This window comes from Manacus candei, unplaced genomic scaffold (assembly GCF_025592945.1).
Source record: "Manacus candei isolate 608988 ecotype Guabito, Panama unplaced genomic scaffold, ASM2559294v1 h1tg000076l, whole genome shotgun sequence".
In the NCBI taxonomy this organism is placed as follows: domain Eukaryota; kingdom Metazoa; phylum Chordata; class Aves; order Passeriformes; family Pipridae; genus Manacus; species Manacus candei.
This window is the reverse complement of record NW_026138124.1, coordinates 76,146-99,406: the sequence shown is the minus strand read 5'-3', so window position 1 is coordinate 99,406 and position 23,261 is coordinate 76,146. Positions and strand designations below refer to the sequence as shown.

The 23,261-nt window shown below is 41.9% G+C and overlaps 2 long non-coding RNA genes across 3 annotated transcripts in view; one reads left to right on the top strand and one right to left on the bottom strand.

Annotated features, from left to right (window-relative positions):
- LOC127480925 (uncharacterized) overlaps nucleotides 1-23,261 on the top strand; it is a 112,626-nt gene that overhangs the window by 29,214 nt on the left and 60,151 nt on the right. For both annotated transcript variants that reach the window (XR_007908045.1, XR_007908044.1), the window contains exon 2: nucleotides 17,686-17,750. This is a non-coding gene — a long non-coding RNA (uncharacterized LOC127480925). The remainder of the gene's footprint in view (nucleotides 1-17,685; nucleotides 17,751-23,261) is intronic.
- Nucleotides 1-23,261, bottom strand: part of LOC127480926 (uncharacterized) — a 47,643-nt gene that overhangs the window by 23,811 nt on the left and 571 nt on the right. Inside the window, exon 2 of the long non-coding RNA XR_007908046.1 lies at nucleotides 1,703-1,755. This is a non-coding gene — a long non-coding RNA (uncharacterized LOC127480926). The remainder of the gene's footprint in view (nucleotides 1-1,702; nucleotides 1,756-23,261) is intronic.

Here is a 23,261-nt window from a genome sequence, read left to right as displayed (position 1 = left end):
TATCACATCGGATCCAGGAATAAATCGTTTTTGCAGAGTCTCATTGCACCAAGCTGATGCGTTCTGGTATATATCTCTAAGAAGAAATGTCAACTCCTGGATATGTGCAGTTTGCTAACACGGTCTCATTATATAGAGTTCCCCACCAGTAGTTATCAATGGGTATTCCAACCAGACAGGTGCGAAAAGGACTCGTGGGAGTTACCATGGACACACATATCATGTCCATCTTCGTCCCGTTGGCCAGGGTGGTCCACACATTGACATCTAAAACAGAAGTCAGCAAAGAAGCAAAGTATAGCTGATATCTTTCTGGAAGGTACAGTTGGGTCTGGAAAAGGCCCTGCTGCTCTGCACCCTCAGGGGAGAAACCAGCTCCTGGGGGCTGTTGGATTCCATCCCACCGCGTGGTCCATGGTTGGACCATGACACTGGTGAATGACTCGAACAGTGTATTGATGAAGTGTCATTTCTAAAAATGTAAACAACATAACAACTGAGTAACAGTGAAAATACAGACAATAATATAATCATGTCTATCCCCAGTGCGGAGATCTAAGAGGATTACAGTGGTCATTTACTTGGAGTCAACAGTACTTGAGATAATCTTTTCCCAGTTGGCAGACCTAGTTTCCAAGTTTGGACAGGTGAAAAGGTGTGTCCAATCGGATGGGCTCATTTCCTTTCATCATTCATTTGTTCATTTGTTTGTTTACACTTTAATCTACCCCATCATTTCCTTTCATCATTCATTTGTTCATTTGTTTGTTTACACTTTAATCTACCCCATCATTTCCTTTCATCATTCATTTGTTCATTTGTTTGTTTACACTTTAATCTACCCCATCATTTCCTTTCATCATTCATTTGTTCATTTGTTTGTTTACACTTTAATCTACCCCATCATTTCCTTTCATCATTCATTTGTTCATTTGTTTGTTTACACTTTAATCTACCCCATCATTTCCTTTCATCATTCATTTGTTCATTTGTTTGTTTACACTTTAATCTCTCCCATCATTCCCTTTCATCATTCATTTGTTCATTTGTTTGTTTACACTTTAATCTACCCCATCATTTCCTTTCATCATTCATTTGTTCATTTGTTTGTTTACACTTTAATCTACCCCATCATTTCCTTTCACCCTCTTACCTCCCCAAGTAATCGCCCCCACTACTCTAACTAATATTCCGCCCCCATACACCTTTAACAGTTGGTCCCAAACTTTTTTCCAACCCTTCAGAAAAAAAGGAATCAAACCTTTATCACCAACTCCCAAAGCTGGCATTTTCATTAAACTATTCTCTGAACCACACCTCCTTAAACCGCCCGAATTGCCCCACGAGACAACCCTCATACAAGTTCTAGCACAACAAACAACGTCAGCAACAGACCCCAGCCCGCAATTAAAAATTGTCCCACCCCCCAAGAATAAAACATAGCCGCTCCCTCAAAATCCAACCAAATAGATAAAACACCCCCACTATCCACTGTGTTTATCCCTAACCACTCTAACTCAGATAGCCCTATAATAAACACCCCACCCCCCAACACTAAAACTAACCCAGCACCATACCCAACAACCTGCCAGTCCCCTCAGGTCTCAGGAAATGGATCTGCTGCCAATGAAACCGAATACACAAAACCCACTAACATCCCACCTAAATATACCAGAAATAACACTAGTGATACAAAAGACACCCCCAAACTCATTAACCATCCACACCCTACAATAGACGCCAACACTAACCCCACTACTGCATAGTATGGAGAAGGATTGGAAACAACTGCTAGTCCTCCCAAAATAAAACTAACACTTAAAAATAGTATAAAGTACGTCCTAACAATTCCTGCTTGGCCTCTATCCAAGACCTTTGGCCTGAAAAACCATCGTTGTAATTTCAACTACAAGAACATAAAACCTTAACAAACCCGCCCACAACACTACAATCCTGCCCCTTTCTACTCTTCTAACTTCTCAACAACACATTTTTGTTATCCACTAGAACTACTTCTCCAACCACTAAACAAATCCTAAATCAATAGCAACTATTACTACAACTAAAACAAGCCCCAATAATAATCACTATGCCTATAACAGCCTTAGTCCTTGTAGCTTACAATAAAGCATAACACTGAAGATGTTAAGACGGCTATTACACATACCCAAGGACAAAAAAGACTTAGTCCTAACCTTACAGTTAGTTCTTGCCAAATATATACATGCAAGTATCCGCATCCCAGTGAAAATGCCCTCAGCACCTTAAAAAGAAAGCAGGAGCAGGCATCAGGCACACCACTCCAATTGTAGCCCAAAACGCCTTGCCTAGCCACGCCCCCATGGGTTTTCAGCAGTAATCAATATTAAGCAATAAGTGTAAACTTGACTTAGTTAAAGCAACTTACCAGGGTTGGTAAATCTTGTGCCAGCCACCGCGGTCACACAAGAAACCCAAATTAACTTTATACGGCGTAAAGAGTGGTTTTTCATTATCACTTCAACTAAGACTGAAATGTAACCAAGCTGTTATAAGCACAAGATGCATCTAATACTCCCATAGAAATGATCTTAGCTTCATGATCAACAAAACTCCACGAAAGCCAGGACACAAACTGGGATTAGATACCCCACTATGCCTGGCCCTAAATCCCGATGCTTTCACCACTTAAGCATCCGCCTGAGAACTACGAGCACAAACGCTTAAAACTCTAAGGACTTGGCGGTGCTCCAAACCCACCTAGAGGAGCCTGTTCTATAACCGATAACCCACGATACACCCAACCATCCCTTGCCAAATCAGCCTATATACCGCCGTCGTCAGCCCACCCCTAAACTGAGGGTTTAACAGTGGGCACAACAGCAACATCCCACTAATAAGACAGGTCAAGGTATAGCATGGAATACCTCACGACAAGGAGTGTGAAATCATTCCTAAAAGGTGGATTTAGCAGTAAAGCAGGATAATAATGCCTCCTTTAAGCTGGCTCTGAAGCACGTACATACCGCCCGTCACCCTCCTCACAAGCTAGGATTAATTTTATTTATAATAAACCCCTAAGCTAGAGATGAGGCAAGTCGTAACAAGGTAAGTGTACCAGAAGGTGCACTTAGTCTACCAAGACGTAGCTATAACTAAAGCATTCAGTTTACACCTGAAAGATATCTGTTCCATATCAGATCGCCTTGAAGCCTAACTCTAGTTCTTCTACCAGATTACATAGAAACTAAGTTAATACTACCCATTAAATCAAAACATTCTCTCACTCAACCTAGTATAGGCGATAGAAAGGTAAACTCAAGACGCAATAGAGATCATGTACCATAAGGGAAGAATGAAATAGTAATGACAACGCAAGCAATAAATAGCAAAGACCAACCCTTGTACCTTTTGCATCATGATTTAGCCAGAACTACCCAAGCAAAACGCCAATTTAAGCTTGCTTCCCCGAAACCCAAGCGAGCTACTTACGAGCAGCTATCTACTGAGCAAACCCGTCTCTGTTGCAAAAGAGTGGGAAGACTCGTTAGTAGTGGTGAAAAGCCAATCGAGCTGGGTGATAGCTGGTTGCCTATGAAATGAATCTTAGTTCCCTCTTAATTCATCTCCCAGGACTACACTCAACCCACATGAAGCAAATTAAGGGCTATTTAAAGGAGGTACAGCTCCTTTAAAAAAGAATACATTCTCCCCTAGTGGATAAATTTAATTACAGCTTAATTGTGGGCCTTCAAGCAACCACCATTAAAGAATGCGTCAAAGCTCCTCACCTAAAAAAATCTAAACTTCCCCATGACTCCCTCTTCCCCAATAGGCCAACTTATATTAAATAAGAGAATTTATGCTAAAATAAATAACTAGGGATCCCCTCTATGGCACAAGCTTACATTACAACATTATTAACAATCCACAGGATATTTTTTAACCTTAACAAGACCTTATACCCAAAACTCTGTTAACCCACCTATGGAGCTCCCCCAAAGACGATTAAAATCTGTAAAAGGAACTAGGCAAATCCAAGGCCCGACTGTTTACCAAAAACATAGCCTTTAGCAAACCAAGTATTAAAGGTGAAGCCTGCCCAGTGACAATTCGTTCAACAGCCGCGGTATCCTAATTGTGCAAAGGTAGCGCAATCAATTGTCCCATAAATCGGGACTGGTATGAACGGCTTAACGAGGTCTTAGCTGTCTCCTACAGATAATCAGTGAAATTGATCTTCCCGTGCAAAAGCAGGAATAACCCCATAAGACAAGAAGACCCTGTGGAACTTTAAAATCTGCTACCACTCCCATAAACAATACTCACCCACAGGGCCCACTCCCCCGGGATTTTGCTGGTGTGCATTTTTTGGTTGGGGTGACCTTGGAAACAAACTTAACCTCCAAATATCAGACAATCCATCTTAACCAAGAACTACCCATCAACGTGCTAATAGTAACCAGACCCAATATAATTGATTAATGAACCTAACTACCCCAGGGATAACAGCGCAATCTCCTTCAAGAGCCCACATCGACAAGGAGGTTTACGACCTCGATGTTGGATCAGGACATCCTAGTGGTGCAACCGCTATCAAGGGTTCGTTTGTTCAACGATTAACAGTCCTACGTGATCTGAGTTCAGACCGGAGTAATCCAGGTCGGTTTCTATCTATGTTACAACTCCTTCTAGTATGAAAGGATCGAAGAAGTAAGGCCTATGCCACAAGCACGCCTTCACACCCAGTAATGAACCCAACTAAATTACTAAGAGCTCCACCATAACCCCCTCCTAGAAAAGGACCGCTAGCGTGGCGGAGCTTGGCAAATGCAGAAGGCTTAAGCCCTTTACCCAGAGGTTCAAATCCTCTCCCTAGCTCCAACACAAACCACATGACAATTCACTTAACCCTCACTTACTTTATTATATCAATATCCTATGCTCTCTCCATCCTCATCGCCGTAGCATTTCTTACCCTAGTTGAACGTAAGATTCTAAGTTATATGCAAGCCCGAAAAGGGTCTAATATTGTAGGACCATTTGGCCTCTTACAACCTATAGCAGATGGAGTAAAGCTATTCATTAAAGAACCAATTCGTCCATCAACTTCATCCCCTTACTTATTTATATCTACTCCTATCTTAGCCCTTCTCCTAGCAATTACAATCTGAACACCACTTCCCCTACCCTTTCCCCTTACTGACCTAAACCTTGGCATACTCTTCCTTCTAGCTCTATCTAGCTTGGCAGTCTACTCAATTCTATGATCAGGGTGAGCCTCTAACTCAAAATATGCCTTAATCGGCACCCTCCGAGCAGTCGCACAAACTGTCTCTTACGAAGTTACCCTAGCCATTATTCTCCTATCCCTAATTATCCTTAGTGGTAACTACACCCTCAATACCCTAGCTACAACTCAAGAACCTCTCTACCTCATTTTCTCCTCCTGACCCCTAGCAATAATATGATATATCTCCACTCTTGCCGAAACAAACCGCGCTCCATTTGACCTGACAGAAGGAGAATCTGAACTAGTCTCAGGGTTCAACGTAGAATATGCTGCAGGGCCATTCGCCTTGTTTTTTCTTGCCGAATATGCTAATATTATACTAATAAATGCACTCACAACCATTCTATTCCTAAACCCCAGCTCACTTAATCTCCCTCAAGAACTCATTCCCCCTACTTTAGCTACAAAAACCCTCCTCCTTTCCGCAGGATTCTTATGAATCCGCGCCTCTTACCCTCGATTCCGATATGATCAACTCATAGCTTTGTTTTAAAAAGACTTCTTACCCCTAACATTAGCCTTATGCCTATGGCATACCAGCCTTCCGATCTCCTATGCAGGCCTACCCCCCTACCTAAGACACTCAAGGAAATGTGCCTGAATCCAAAAGGGTTACTATGATAAAGTAAACATAGAGGTATACCAACCTCTCATTTCCTAATTTTAGAAAAGTAGGAATCGAACCTACACTAAAGGAATCAAAATCCTCTATACTCCCTCTATATTATTTTCTAGTAAGGTCAGCTAATTAAGCTATCGGGCCCATACCCCGAAAATGATGGTTTAACTCCTTCCCTTACTAATGAATCCCCAAGCTAAACTAATCTCCACAATAAGCTTACTCCTAGGAACCTCAATCACAATTTTGAGTAACCACTGAATAATAGCATGAGTCAGCTTAGAAATTAACACTTTAGCTATTCTTCCATTGATCTCTAAAAGCCACCATCCACGAGCCATTGAAGCCTCTACTAAATACTTTCTAAATCAAGCAGCCGCATCTACGCTACTTTCATTCTCCAGCATGACCAATGCATGATTCTCTGGCCAATGGGACATCACCCAACTAACCCACCCCATATCATGTATACTACTAACTATTGCAATTTCAATTAAACTAGGCTTAGTCCCATTTCATTTCTGATTTCCAGAAGTTCTTCAAGGCTCAACTATAACAACATGCCTCCTACTAGCCACAGTCATAAAATTTCCACCAACCACACTATTCTACCTAACATCCCCCTCACTCAACCCAACTCTCCTGTCTTCGATAGCTATTGCTTCCGCAGCCCTAGGTGGCTGAATAGGACTTAACCAAACCCAAACTCGCAAAATTTTAGCTTTCTCATCTATCGCACACCTAGGATGAATAGCTATTATTCTCAACTACAACCCCAATCTGACTTTAATTACGTTCTATCTGTATACTGTAACAACTTCCGCCATCTTCTTCATCCTTAACACAACCAATACCCTAAAACTATCCACTGTTATATCCACATGAACCAAAATTCCATCACTCACCACAATCCTTCTGCTCACTCTCCTCTCCCTTGCAGGTCTTCCTCCCCTAACGGGATTCCTACCCAAATGGTTAATTATTCAAGAGCTCACAAAACAAGAACTAACAGTAGTAGCCACAGCTATTACCCTACTCTCTTTACTTGGACTTTTCTTCTACCTACGACTGGCCTACTGTGCAACCATCACACTACCCCCAAACTTCACTAACTACATAAAACAATGACAAACTAACAAACCAACTAACACCCTAACCACAACCTTTACCTCCTTATCAATTATACTCCTACCACTATCTCCCATAGTACTCGCAATCCCTTAGAAACTTAGGTTATTTAAACCGAAGGCCTTCAAAGCCTTAAACAAGGGCTAATCCCTCTTAGTTTCTGTTAAGGTACACAGGATACTAACCTGCATCTCCTGAATGCAACTCAGATGCTTTAATTAAGCTAGAACCTCCCCCTAGACAGATGGGCTTTGATCCCATAAAATTTTAGTTAACAGCTAAATGCCCCAACCAACAGGCTTCTGTCTACTAGATCCCGGCGCATGTTTAATGCACATCAATGAGCTTGCAACTCAACAGGAACTTCACTACAGAATCGATAAGAAGAGGAATCAAACCTCTGTAAAAAGGACTACAGCCTAACGCTTCTACACTCAGTCATCTTACCTATGACTTTCATCAACCGTTGACTATTTTCCACTAACCACAAAGATATCGGCACACTTTACCTTATTTTTGGCACATGAGCTGGTATAATCGGCACAGCCCTTAGTCTCCTCATTCGAGCAGAACTAGGACAGCCAGGCACCCTTTTAGGCGATGACCAAATTTACAATGTAATCGTCACCGCACAGGCCTTCGTTATAATTTTCTTTATAGTAATGCCTATTATAATCGGAGGGTTTGGTAACTGATTAGTACCATTAATAATTGGTGCCCCCGACATAGCATTTCCATGAATAAATAACATGAGCTTCTGACTACTTCCTCCATCCTTCCTACTTCTTCTAGCATCTTCTACAGTAGAAGCCGGGGCCAGAAAAGGATGAACAGTATACTCACCCCTAGCCGGAAATCTAGCCCACGCCGGTGCATCAGTAGACCTTGCCATCTTCTCCCTTCACCTGGCAGGTGTCTCATCCATCCTTGGGGCAATCAACTTTATCACCACAGCAATCAATATAAAACCACCTGCTCTCTCACAATACCAAACCCCTCTATTCGTTTGATCCGTCCTCATTACTGCAGTTCTACTTCTCCTCTCCCTACCAGTCCTCGCTGCTGGCATTACAATGCTTCTAACAGATCGAAACCTAAACACTACATTCTTTGACCCCGCAGGAGGCGGAGACCCAATTTTATATCAACACTTATTCTGATTTTTTGGCCATCCAGAAGTCTACATCCTTATCCTACCAGGATTCGGAATTATTTCCCATGTTGTAGCCTACTACGCCGGTAAAAAAGAACCCTTTGGCTACATAGGCATGGTCTGAGCCATATTATCCATTGCTTTCTTGGGCTTTATCGTATGAGCTCACCACATATTTACAGTTGGAATGGACGTAGATACCCGAGCTTACTTCACATCCGCCACCATAATTATTGCAATCCCCACTGGCATTAAAGTCTTCAGCTGACTAGCAACCCTACACGGTGGAACAATCAAATGAGACCCGCCCATACTATGAGCCCTAGGCTTTATTTTCCTCTTCACCATTGATGGACTAACAGGTATCGTTCTAGCAAAGACAGTTGATTTCAGCTCAACAAACCACAGTCCTACCCTGTGACTTTCTCAATGACCTTTCTGCATTTAAGCTTCTACTCTGCCTTCACCCTAAGTAGTCTAGGACTAGCCTTTCACCGAATACACCTAATTTCTGCCCTGCTATGCTTAGAAAGTATAATACTATCAATATACATTGCCCTCTCCATATGACCTATTCAAACCCAAACAACATCCCCCACCTTAATGCCCATTCTTATGTTAGCATTCTCAGCCTGTGAAGCAGGCGCCGGTCTAGCAGTCCTAGTAGCTTCCACCCGAACTCACGGATCGGATCATTTACACAATCTAAACCTTCTACAATGTTAAAAATTATTCTCCCTACAATCATATTACTCCCCATAACCCTCCTATCTCCTCCAAAATTCCTATGACTCAATGTCACCTTGCACAGCCTCTTAATTGCAACCGCTAGCTTACAATGACTTCCTTCAACCTATTACCCTAGCAAAAACCTATCACCATGACTTGGAACTGATCAAATTTCACCCCCCTTATTAGTTCTATCTTGTTGACTTCTACCTCTTATAATCCTGGCAAGCCAAAATCACCTTCAACAAGAACCTCCCACACGAAAATATATTTTTACCATAACCATAATCCTCACCCAACCATTCATTATCTTGGCCTTCTCAGCCTTAGAACTGATATTATTTTATATCGCATTCGAAGCTACCCTAATCCCTACCCTAATTCTAATCACACGATGGGGTAGCCAACCAGAACGTTTAAGTGCTGGAATCTACCTCTTATTTTAGACACTAATTAGTTCTCTTCCCCTATTAGTAGTGATCCTCTATCTTCACACTCAAACAGGAACTATACACATCACTATAATAAAACTTTCACGCTCATCTCTTACAAACTCCTGAACAGGCCTCATATCAAGTCTAGCCCTATTGCTCGCTTTCATAGTGAAAGCTCCCCTTTACGGACTACACCTATGACTCCCAAAAGCCCACGCAGAGGCACCAATCGCAGGATCCATACTCCTAGCTGCGCTCCTCCTCAAACTTGGGGGATACGGCATTATGCGTACCTCAATAATTACAAACTCCCTATTAGACTACCTCTACTACCCATTTTTAACCCTAGCCTTATGAGGGGCACTAATGACAAGCTCCATCTGCCTACGCCAAATCGACCTCAAGTCATTAATCGCCTACTCCTCAGTAAGCCACATAGGTCTAGTCATTGCCGCAACAATAATCCAAACCCACTGATCCTTTTCAGGGGCCATAATCCTAATGATTTCACATGGACTCACCTCTTCCATACTATTTTGCCTAGCTAATACAAACTATGAACGCATACATAGTCGTACTCTCCTTCTAACACGAGGCCTACAACCCCTTTTACCTCTAACAGGAATCTGATGGCTCCTAGCCAACCTAACAAACATAGCCCTTCCTCCTACCACTAACCTGATAGCTGAATTAACTATCACAATTGCACTCTTCAACTGATCTACCTTCAACATTATCCTAACCGGAGCCGCAACTCAACTAACTGCAGCCTATACCCTCTACATACACCTTATAACCCAACGAGGTCCAACTCCAACCTATATTACAACCACCCAAAATTCAGATACACGAGAACATCTCCTTATAACACTTCATATCCTACCCTCCCTCCTCCTCATCCTAAAACCAGAGCTAATCTCAGGAATTCCCACATGCAAGCATAGTTTTAAACCAAACATTAGACTGTGATCCTAAAAATAGAAGTTAAACTCTTCTTGCCTGCCGAGGGGAGGTTTAACCAACAAGAACTGCTAACTCTTGCATCTGAGCCTAAGACCTCAGCCCCCTTACTTTTAAAGGATAATAGCAATCCACTGGTCTTAGGAGCCATTCATCTTGGTGCAAGTCCAAGTAAAAGTAATGGACTTCCCATTAATCCTCAACACCTCCATATTCTTGACCCTGACTACCCTCTCTATACCCATCCTACTCCCCCTCCTATCCAAAAACTATCTAAACTCTCCAACAACCATCATACACACTGTTAAAACTTCCTTCATAGTTAGCTTAATTCCCATAATCCTCTCCATCTACTTAAATATGGAAAATACCACTTTCTATTCAGAATGAAAATTTATTGTGAACTTCAAAATCCCTTTTAGCCTTAAAATAGACCAATACTCCTTAACGTTTTTTCCTATTGCACTATTCGTAACATGATCTATTCTTCAATTTACAACATGATATATAGCCTCAGAACCCCACACCACAAAATTCTCTCTTTACCTTCTAATCTTTCTCATTGCAATACTCATCTTAATCATCGCTAATAACATATTCCTCTTATTTATCGGCTGAGAGGGAGTCGGAATTCTATCCTTCCTCCTGATTGGATGGTGACACGGTCGAGCAGAAGCCAACACCGTACTTTACAACCGTATTGGGGATATTGGACTAATCCTCTACATAGCATGACTAACATCCTCAATAAACACTTGAGAAATTCAACAGCAATCCTCCCCAAACCAAATATCCCTTCTCCCTCTCTTAGGGCTCATCCTAGCCGCCACAGGTAAATCCGCCCAATTTGACCTGCATCCATGACTCCCAGCAGCTATAGAAGGGCCAACCCCTGTATCTGCCCTACTCCATTCCAGCACAATAGTAGTTGCCGGAATCTTTCTACTTATTCGCACTCACCACATATTATGTAACAACCAAATTGCCCTAACTATGTGCCTTTGTATAGGTGCCCTATCCACCCTATTTGCCGCTACATGCGCTCTTACCCAAAACGACATCAAAAAAATTATTGCTTTCTCTACATCCAGCCAACTAGGACTAATAATAGTCACTATTGGCCTAAATCTACTTCAACTAGCCTTCCTACACATCTCTACACATGCATTCTTTAAAGCCATACTCTTCCTTTGCTCTGGGTCTATCATTCACAGCCTTAACGGTGAACAAGACATTCGAAAAATAGGAGGATTACAGAAACTACTCCCTACAACTACCTCATGCCTGACAATCGGAAATTTAGCTCTCATAGGAACACCATTTTTAGCAGGGTTTTACTCAAAAGATCTCATTATCGAAAGTCTTAACACCTCCTATCTAAACACTTGAGCACTCCTCCTAACCCTCGTAGCTACAGTTTTTACTGCAACTTACAGCCTACATATAACCCTACTAGTACAAACTGACTACACCCGGATTCCCTCCATTACTCCCATCAATGAAAACAACCCAGCAGTCACAAACCCAATTACTCGTCTCGCTCTCGGAAGTATTATAGCTGGTCTATTAATTACCTCTTATATCTCCCCTACAAAAACCCCTCCTATAACCATACCACTGGTCACAAAAACCACTGCTATCATTATTACAACATTAGGCATCATTCTGGCATTAGAACTATCAAAACTCACACATACCTTCTCTGCCCCCAAACAAAATATCACTATAAACTTCTCCAGCACTCTAGGATATTTTAACCCCCTTATACACCGCCTCAGCTCTACTAAACTCCTAAACAACGGCCAGAACATTGCATCCCATTTAATCGACCTATCCTGATATAAAAAAATAGGCCCAGAAGGACTAGCGACCCTTCAACTCAAAGTATCCAAAATCTCAACTACTCTACACTCCGGACTAATCAAAACCTATCTAGGATCCTTCGCTCTATCTATCTTAATTATAATCTTATTTACACAGAACTAAGAATTAATGACCCCTAACTTACGAAAACATCACCCCCTTCTAAAAATAATCAACAATTCTTTAATTGACCTCCCAACACCACCAAACATTTCCGCCTGATGAAACTTTGGATCTCTTCTTGGCATCTGTCTAACAATCCAAATCACCACTGGCCTCCTACTAGCAATACATTATACAGCGGATATCACCCTGGCATTCACGTCCGTCGCACATACATGCCGAAATGTTCAATTCGGCTGACTAATCCGAAACCTCCATGCAAACGGCGCCTCCTTCTTCTTCATATGCATTTACCTACACATTGGACGAGGATTCTACTATGGTTCCTACCTATATAAAGAAACCTGAAACACAGGAGTTATTCTCCTCTTAACTCTAATAGCAACTGCCTTCATAGGATATGTCCTCCCATGAGGCCAAATATCATTCTGAGGCGCTACAGTAATTACTAACCTATTCTCAGCAATTCCTTACATTGGCCAAACACTTGTAGAATGAGCTTGAGGAGGATTCTCAGTTGACAACCCTACACTTACCCGGTTCTTTGCCCTCCACTTCCTCCTCCCATTCCTAATTGCAGGTCTCACCCTCATCCACTTAACTTTCTTACACGAAACAGGCTCAAACAACCCCCTAGGTATTTATTCAGACTGCGACAAAATCCCATTCCACCCCTATTTCTCAATAAAAGATATTCTAGGCCTTTTGTTCCTCCTCATTCCTCTAATAACACTTGCCATATTCTCACCCAACCTCTTAGGAGATCCAGAAAATTTTACACCTGCAAACCCATTAGTAACACCTCCCCACATTAAACCTGAGTGGTACTTCCTATTTGCATATGCCATCCTACGATCAATCCCCAACAAATTAGGAGGAGTCCTAGCCCTAGCCGCCTCCGTCTTAATTCTATTTCTAGCCCCATTCCTCCACATGTCAAAGCAACGAACTATGACCTTCCGACCTCTCTCCCAACTTCTATTCTGAATCCTAGTAACAAATCTTTTAATCCTTACATGAATCGGTAGCCAACCAGTCGAACATCCATTTATTATCATCGGACAACTCGCCTCAACTACCTACTTCACAATCATTCTCATCTTATTCCCCATTACTAGTCTCCTAGAAAATAAGATACTCAACCTCTAACCACTCTAATAGTTTATAAAAAACGTTGGTCTTGTAAACCAAAGACTGAAGGCCGCCCTCTTCTTAGAGTTTTCCAAAAAATATCCAAGCACCCCCCAACTTTCCAATCAACACGTACATCAAGGGGAGGGGCCCCCCCCTCCCCCCATACCCTACGGTATGTATTACTTTGCATAGCATCCTCCACCACATTAGACATAACATGCATGTAGGAAAATCTGACATACTCTTATTGCAAAACCATCCAAATTTTCATACTATCTCCCATACAATCCAAAACTTGTCATTCACAGACCTCGACACATTCCCACACAAGGACAGAACATGTCATGTTCTAGGAATAATCCCGCTAACCAAACTAAAACTGCCAATTTTCACATAAAATCCTTCTCAATACAAGGAACGTCACAGAACCTAGAATCCATGGTCCATGGACCACTCACCACTTAACCTTGCTCTCTGTACCAACCAAAAAGTGCTGGGTTATTTATTAGTCGTACTCCTCACGAGAAACCAGCAACCTGGCGTTAGTAATGTTTATCATGTCCAGCTTCAGGTGTATTCTTTCCCTTTCCACCAATAACCCACTCTCATAACTTGCTCTTTGTCGCCTCTGGTTCCTCGGTCAGGGCCATAACTTGCTTAATTTTCCTAAACTTGCGCTCCGTTACTAATGGTTGGGGATACTCGGCCAACCTGGACCTCGTGATCGCGGCATTTTCTCTCTTCTAAACTTTTGGGGTTTTTTTTTGGGGTAGATCTCAATAAGCCCTTCAGAGTGCTCCGTCAGGGGGCTCCCATATATGGTTGACCTGTACCCCTTATGGTCGGCGAGTGGTTTTCTCACTTTCGCGTGAAAATTAATGATATGGTTTCAAGTGTTATTCGGTCTCATACTGTTGCACTGATGCACTGTCACGTGCTGTTGGCTTGGTTTTTCCATTACGTCTCTCATCAAGTTGCAGTTTAATTAATGCACGCCAGACATATTTTTTGTCGTCAATTTCACAAAAAATTACAAAAATTTTGTCATTTTTTGCAATGATCTAGGGACTTTCCCTCTGTTCATCATTAATTTTTGTTTTTAAATTTTTTAACAAAAATTTCAAATTTTACAAACTTTCCATTCCCCTAATTTTCCAATTAAAACATTTGTAGACCTCTGGATGGCCAAAAAATCAGAATAAGTGTTGATATAAAATTGGGTCTCCGCCTCCTGCGGGGTCAAAGAATGTAGTGTTTAGGTTTCGATCTGTTAGAAGCATTGTAATGCCAGCAGCGAGGACTGGTAGGGAGAGGAGAAGTAGAACTGCAGTAATTAGGACAGATCAAACAAATAGAGGGGTTTGGTATTGTGAGAGAGCAGGTGGTTTTATATTGATTGCTGTGGTGATAAAGTTGATTGCCCCAAGGATGGATGAGACACCTGCCAGGTGAAGGGAGAAGATGGCAAGGTCTACTGATGCACCGGCGTGGGCTAGATTTCCGGCTAGGGGTGGGTATACTGTTCATCCTGTTCCGGCCCCGGCTTCTACTGTAGAAGATGCTAGAAGAAGTAGGAAGGATGGAGGAAGTAGTCAGAAGCTCATGTTATTTATTCGTGGAAATGCTATGTCGGGGGCACCAATTATTAGTGGTACAAATCAGTTGCCAAATCCTCCGATTATAATAGGCATTACTATAAAGAAAATCATAACGAAGGCATGTGCAGTGACGATTACATTGTAAATTTGGTCATCGCCTAAAAGGGTGCCTGGCTGTCCTAGCTCTGCTCGAATGAGGAGACTAAGGGCTGTGCCAATTATACCAGCTCATGTGCCAAAAATAAGGTAAAGTGTGCCGATATCTTTGTGGTTAGTGGAGAATAGTCAACGGTTGATGAAAGTCATAGGTAAGATGACTGAGTGTAGAAGCGTTAGGCTGTAGTCCTTTTTACAGAGGTTTAATTCCTCTTCTTATCGATTCTGTAGTGAAATTCATGTTGAGTTGCAAGCTCATTGATGTGCATTAAACATGCGCCGGGATCTAGTAGACAGAAGCCTGTTGGTTGGGGCATTTAGCTGTTAACTAAAATTTTATGGGATCAAAGCCCATCTGTCTAGGGGGAGGTTCTAGCTTAATTAAAGCATCTGAGTTGCATTCAGGAGATGCAGGTTAGTATCCTGTGTACCTTAACAGAAACTAAGAGGGATTAGCCCTTGTTTAAGGCTTTGAAGGCCTTCGGTTTAAATAACCTAAGTTTCTAGGGGATTGTGAGTACTATGGGAGATAGTGGCAGGAGCATAATTGATAAGGAGGTAAAGGTTGTGGTTATGGTGTTAGTTGGTTTGTTAGTTTGTCACTGTTTTATGTAGTTGGTGAAGTTTGGGGGTAGTGTGATGGTTGCACAGTAGGCCAGTCGTAGGTAGAAGAAAAGTCCAAGTAAAGAGAGTAGGGTAATAGCTGTGGCTAATACTGTTAGTTCTTGTTTTGTGAGCTCTTGAATAATTAACCACTTGGGTAGGAATCCTGTTTGGGGAGGAAGACCTGCGAGGGAGAGGAGGGTGAGCATGAGAATTGTGGTGAGTGATGGGATTTTGGTTCATGTGGATATAACAGTGGATAGTTTTAGGGTATTGGTTGTGTTAAGGATGAAGAAGATGGCGGAAGTTGTTACAGTATACAGATAGAACGTAATTAAAGTCAGATTGGGGTTGTAGTTGAGAATAATGGTTATTCATCCTAGGTGTGCGATAGATGAGAAAGCTAAAATTTTGCGAGTTTGGGTTTGGTTAAGTCCTATTCAGCCACCTAGGGCAGCGGAAGCAATGGCTATTGAAGATAGGAGAGTTGGGTTGAGTGAGGGGGATGTTAGGTAGAATAGTGTGGTTGGTGGAAATTTTATGACTGTGGCTAGTAGGAGGCATGTTGTTATAGTTGAGCCTTGAAGAACTTCTGGAAATCAGAAATGAAATGGGACTAAGCCTAGTTTAATTGAAATTGCAATAGTTAGTAGTATACATGATATGGGGTGGGTTAGTTGGGTGATGTCCCATTGGCCAGAGAATCATGCATTGGTCATGCTGGAGAATGAAAGTAGCGTAGATGCGGCTGCTTGATTTAGAAAGTATTTAGTAGAGGCTTCAATGGCTCGTGGATGGTGGCTTTTAGAGATCAATGGAAGAATAGCTAAAGTGTTAATTTCTAAGCTGACTCATGCTATTATTCAGTGGTTACTCGAAATTGTGATTGAGGTTCCTAGGAGTAAGCTTATTGTGGAGATTAGTTTAGCTTGGGGATTCATTAGTAAGGGAAGGAGTTAAACCATCATTTTCGGGGTATGGGCCCGATAGCTTAATTAGCTGACCTTACTAGAAAATAATATAGAGGGAGTATAGAGGATTTTGATTCCTTTAGTGTAGGTTCGATTCCTACTTTTCTAAAATTAGGAAATGAGAGGTTGGTATACCTCTATATTTACTTTATCATAGTAACCCTTTTGGATTCAGGCACATTTCCTTGAGTGTCTTAGGTAGGGGGGTAGGCCTGCATAGGAGATAGGAAGGCTGGTATGCCATAGGCATAAGGCTAATGTTAGGGGTAAGAAGTTTTTTCAAAGCAAATGTATGAGTTGATCATATCGGAATCGAGGGTAAGAGGCGCGGATTCATAAGAATCCTGCGGAAAGGAGGAAGGTTTTTGTAGCTAGAGCAGGGGGAATGAGTTCCTGAGGGAGATTAAGTGAGTTGGGGTTTAGGAATAGAATGGTTGTGAGTGCATTTATTAGTATAATATTAGCATATTCGGCGAGAAAAAATAAGGCGAATGGCCCTGCGGCATATTCTACGTTGAACCCTGAGACTAGTTCAGATTCTCCTTCTGTCAGGTCAAATGGAGCGCGGTTTGTTTCGGCAAGAGTGGAGATATATCATATTATTGCTAGGGGTCAGGAGGAGAAAATGAGGTAGAGAGGTTCTTGAGTTGTAGCTAGGGTATTGAGGGTGTAGTTACCACTAAGGATAATTACGGATAGGAGAATAATGGCTAGGGTAACTTCGTAGGAGATAGTCTGTGCGACTGCTCGGAGGGCGCTGATTAAGGCATATTTTGAGTTGGAGGCTCATCCTGACCATAGAATTGAATAGACTGCCAAGCTAGATAGAGCTAGAAGGAAGAGTATGCCAAGGTTTAGGTCAGTAAGAGGAAAGGGTAGGGGAAGTGGTGTTCAGATTGTAATTGCTAGGAGAAGGGCTAATATAGGGGTAGATATAAATAGATAGGGGGATGAAGTTGATGGACGAATTGGTTCTTTGATGAATAGTTTCACTCCATCTGCTATAGGTTGTAAGAGACCAAATGGTCCTACAATATTAGGGCCTTTCCGGGCTTGCATATAACTTAGAATCTTACATTCAACTAGGGTAAGAAATGCTACGGCGATGAGGATGGAGAGAGCATAGGATATTGATATAATAAGGTAAGTGAGGGTTAAGTGAATTGTCATGTGATTTGTGTTGGAGCTAGGGAGAGGATTTGAACCTCTGGGTAAAGGGCTTAAGCCTTCTGCATTTGCCAAGCTCTGCCATGCTAGCGGTCCTTTTCTAGGAGGGAGTTGTGGTGAAGCTCTTAGTAATTTAGTTGGGTTCATTACTGGGTGCGAAGGCGTGCTTGTGGTATAGGCCTTACTTCTTCGGTCCTTTCGTACTAGAAGGAGTTGTAACATAGATAGAAACCGACCTGGATTGCTCCGGTCTGAACTCAGATCACGTAGGACTGTTAATCGTTGAACAAACGAACCCTTGGTAGCGGTTGCACCACTAGGATGTCCTGATCCAACATCGAGGTCGTAAACCTCCTTGTCGATGTGGGCTCTTGAAGGAGATTGCGCTGTTATCCCTGGGGTAGCTAGGTTCATTAATCAATTATATTGGGTCTGGTTGCTATTAGCACGTTGATGGGTAGTTCTTGGTTAAGATGGATTGTCTGGTATTTGGAGGTTGAGTTTGTCTCCAAGGTCGCCCCAACCAAAAAATGCACACCAGCAAAATCCTGGGGGAGTGGGCCCTGTGGCTGAGTATTGTTAATGGGAGTGGTAGCAGATTTTAAAGTTCCACAGGGTCTTCTTGTCTTATGGGGATATTCCTGCTTTTGCACAGGGAGATCAATTTCACTGATTATCTGCAGGAGACAGCTAAGACCTCGTTAAGCCATTCATACAAGTCCCGATTTATGGGACAATTGATTGTGTTACCTTTGCACGGTTAGGATACCGCGGCCGTTGAACGTATTGTCACTGGGCAGGCTTCACCTTTAATACTTGGTTTGCTAAAGGCTATGTTTTTGGTAAACAGTCGGGCCTTGGATTTGCCTAGTTCCTTTTACAGATTTTAATCGTCTTTGGGGGAGCTCCATAGGTGGGTTAACAGAGTTTTGGGTATAAGGTCTTGTTAAGGTTAAAAAATATCCCGTGGATTGTTAATAATGTTGTAATGTAAGCTTGCGCCATAGAGGGGATCCCTAGTTACTTATTTTAGCATAAATTCTCTTATTTAATATAAGTTGGCCTATTGGGGAAGAGGGAGTCATAAGGAAGTTTGGATTTCTTTAGGTGAGGAGCTTTGACGCATTCTTTAATGGTGGTTGCTTGAAGGCCCACAGTTAAGTTGTAATTGAATTTATCCGCTAGGGGAGAGTGTACTCTTTTTTAAAGGAGCTGTACCTCCTTTAAATAGCCCTTAATTTGCTTCATGTGGGTTGAGTGTAGTCCTGGGAGGTGAATTAAGAGGGAACTAAGATTCATTTCATAGGCAACCAGCTATCACGCAGCTCGATTGACTTTTCACCACTACTAACGAGTCTTCCCACTCTTTTGCAACAGAGACGGGTTTGCTCAGTAGATAGCTGCTCGTGAGTAGCTCGCTTGGGTTTCGGGGAGGCAAGCTTAAATTGGCGTTTTGCTTGGGTAGTTTCTCGCTAAATCATGATGCAAAAGGTACAAGGGTTGGTCTTTGCTATTTATTGCTTGGGTTGTCATTACTATTTCATCCTTCCCTTACGGTACATGATCTCTATTGCGTCTTGAGTTTACCTTTCTATCGCCTATACTAGGTTGAGTAAGAGAATGTTTTGATTTAATAGGTAGTATTAACTTGGTCAATATGTAATCTGGTAGAAGAGCTAGAGTTAGGCTTCAAGGCGATCTGATATGGGACAGATATCTTTCAGGTGTAAACTGAATGCTTTAGTTATAGCTACGTCTTGGTAGACTAAGTGCACCTTCTGGTACACTTACCTTGTTACGACTTGCCTCATCTCTAGCTTAGGGGTTTATTATAAATAAAATTAATCCTAGCTTGTGAGGAGGGTGACGGGCGGTATGTACGTGCTCCAGAGCCAGCTTAAAGGAGGCATTATTATCCTGCTTTACTGCTAAATCCACCTTTTAGGAGTGATTTCACACTCCTTGTCGTGAGGTATTCTATGCTAGAAAATGTAGCCCATTTCTACCATCTCATGAGCTATACCTTGACCTGTCTTATTAGTGGGATGTTGCTGTTGTGCCCACTGTTAGACCCTCAGTTTAGGGGTGGGATGACGACGGCGGTATATAGGCTGATTTGGCAAGGGATGGTTGGGTGTATCGTGGGTTATCGGTTATAGAACAGGCTCCTCTAGGTGGGTTTGGAGCACCGCCAAGTCCTTAGAGTTTTAAGCGTTTGTGCTCGTAGTTCTCAGGCGGATGCTTAAGTGGTGAAAGCATCGGGATTTAGGGCCAGGCATAGTGGGGTATCTAATCCCAGTTTGTGTCCTGGCTTTCGTGGAGTTTTGTTGATCATGAAGCTAAGATCATTTCTATGGGAGTATTAGATGCATCTTGTGCTTATAACAGCTTGGTTACATTTCAGTCTTAGTTGAAGTGATAATGAAAAACCACTCTTTACGCCGTATAAAGTTAATTTGGGTTTCTTGTGTGACCGCGGTGGCTGGCACAAGATTTACCAACCCTGGTAGGTTGCTTTAACTAAGTCAAGTTTACACTTATTGCTTAATATTGATTACTGCTGAAAACCCGTGGGGGCGTGGCTAGGCAAGGCGTTTTGGGCTACAATTGGAGTGGTGTGCCTGATGCCTGCTCCTGCTTTCTTTTTAAGGTGCTGAGGGCATTTTCACTGGGATGCGGATACTTGCATGTATATATTTGGCAAGAACTAACTGTAAGGTTAGGACTAAGTCTTTTTTGTCCTTGGGTATGTGCAATAGCCGTCTTAACATCTTCAGTGTTATGCTTTATTGTAAGCTACAAGGACTAAGGCTGTTTTAGGCATAGTGATTATTATTGGGGCTTGTTTTAGTTGTAGTGATAGTTGACATTGATTTAGGGTTTGTTTAGTGGTTGGAGAAGTAGTTCAATTGGATAACAAAAATGTGTTGTTGAGGGGTTAGAAGGGTAGAAAGGGGTGGGTTTGTTAAGGTTTTATGTTCTTGCAGTTGAAATTACAACGATGGTTTTTCAGGCCAAAGGTCTTGGATAGAAGCCGAGCAGGAATTGTTATGACGTACTTTATACTATTTTTAAGTGTTAGCTTTATTTTGGGAGGATTAGCAGTTACTTCTAATCCCTCCCCATACTATGCAGTAGTGGGGTTAGTGTTGGCGTCTATTGTAGTGTGTGGATGGTTAATGAGTTTGGGGGTGTCTTTTGTATCATTAGTGTTATTTCTGGTGTATTTAGGTGGGATGTTGGTGGTTTTTGTGTATTCGGTTTCATTGGCAGCAGATCCATTTCCTGAGACCTGAGGGGACTGGCGGGTTGTTGGGTATGGTGCTGGGTTAGTTTTAGTGTTGGGGGGTGGGGTATTTATTGTAGGGCTATCTGAGTTAGAGTGGTTGGGGATGAACACGGTGGATAGTGGGGGTGTTTTATCTGTTCGGTTGGATTTTGAGGGAGCGGCCATGTTTTATTCTTGGGGGGCTGGACAATTTTTAATTGCGGGTTGGGGTCTGTTGCTGACGTTGTTTGTTGTACTAGAACTTGTATGAGGGCTGTCTCGTGGGGCGATTCGGGCGGTTTAAGGTGGTGTGGTTCAGAGAATAGTTTAATGAAAATGTCAGCTTTGGGAGTTGGTGATAAAGGTTTGATTCCTTTTTTTCTGAAGGGTTGGAAAAAGTTTGGGATTAACTGTTAAAGGCCTATGTGGGCGGGATATTAGTTAGAGTAGTAGGGGTGATTAATTGGGGAGGTAAGAGGGTGAAAGGAAATGATGGGGTAAATTAAAGTGTAAACAAACAAACAAACAACAAATGAATGATAAAGGGAAATGATGGGGTAGATTAAAGTGTAAACAAACAAACAAACAAACAAACAACAAATGAATGATAACGGGAAATGTTGGGGTAAATTAAAGTGTAAACAAACAAACAAACAAACAAACAACAAATGAATGATAAAGGGAAATGATGGGGTAAATTAAAGTGTAAACAAACAAACAAACAAACAAACAACAAATGAATGATAAAGGGAAATGATGGGGTAAATTAAAGTGTAAATAAACAAACAAACAAACAAACAAACAACAAATGAATGATAAAGGGAAATGATGGGGTAAATTAAAGTGTATTAAAAAATTTAACAAATTGATGATACAAATGTTTTAATTGGAAAATTAGGGGAATGGAAAGTTTGTAAAATTTGAAATTTTTGTTAAAAATTTAAAAAACAAAAATTAATGATGATTAGAGGGAAAGTCCCTAGATCATTGCAAAAAATGACAAATTTTTTGCAATTTTTTGCAATTTTTTGTGAAATTGACGACAAAAAATATGTCTGACGTGCATTAATTAAATTGCAACTTGATGAGAGACGTAATGGAAAAACCAAGCCAACAGCACGTGACGGTGCATCAGTACAACAGTATGAGACCGAATAGCACACTTGGAAACCATATCATTAATTTTCATGCGAAAGTGAGAAAACCGCTCGCCGACCATAAGGGGTACATGTCAACCATATATGGGAGCCCCCTGGCGGAGCACTCTGAAGGGCTTATTGAGATCTACCCAAAAAAAAAAAAACCAAAAGTTTAGAAGAGGGAAAATGCCGCGATCACGAGGTCCAAATTGGCCGAGTATCCCCAACCATTAGTAACGGAGCGCAAGTTTAGGAAAATTAAGCAAGTTATGGCCCTGACCGAGGAACCAGAGGCGACAAAGAGCAAGTTATGAGAGTGGGTTATTGGTGGAGAGGGAAAGAATACACCTGAAGCTGGACATGATAAACATTACTAACGCCGGGTTGCTGGTTTCTCGTGAGGAGTACAACTAATAAATAACCCAGCACTTCTTGGTTGGTACAGAGAGCAAGGTTAAGTGGTGAGTGGTCCATGGACCATGGATTCTAGGTCCTGTGGCGTTCCTCGTATTGAGAAGGATTTTATGCGAAAATTGGCGATTTTAGGTTTTAGTTCGGTTAGCGGTGTTATTCCTAGAACATGACATGTTATGTCCTTGTGTGGGAATGTGCCTAGGTCTGTTGATGACAAGTTTTGGATTGTATGGGAGATAGTATGAAATATTTGGGTGGACTTGCAATGATAGTATGTCAGATTTTCCTACATGCATGTTATGTCTAATGTGGTGGAGGATGCTATGCAAAGTAATACATACCGTAGGGTATGGGGGGAGGGGGGGGCCCCTCCCCTTGATGTACGTGTTGATTGGAAAGTTGGGGGGTGCTTGGATATTTTTTAGAAAACTTCAAGAAGGGGACGGCCTTCAGTCTTTGGTTTACAAGACCAACGTTTTTTATAAACTATTAGAGTGGTTAGAGGTTGAGTATCTTATTTTCCAGGAGAC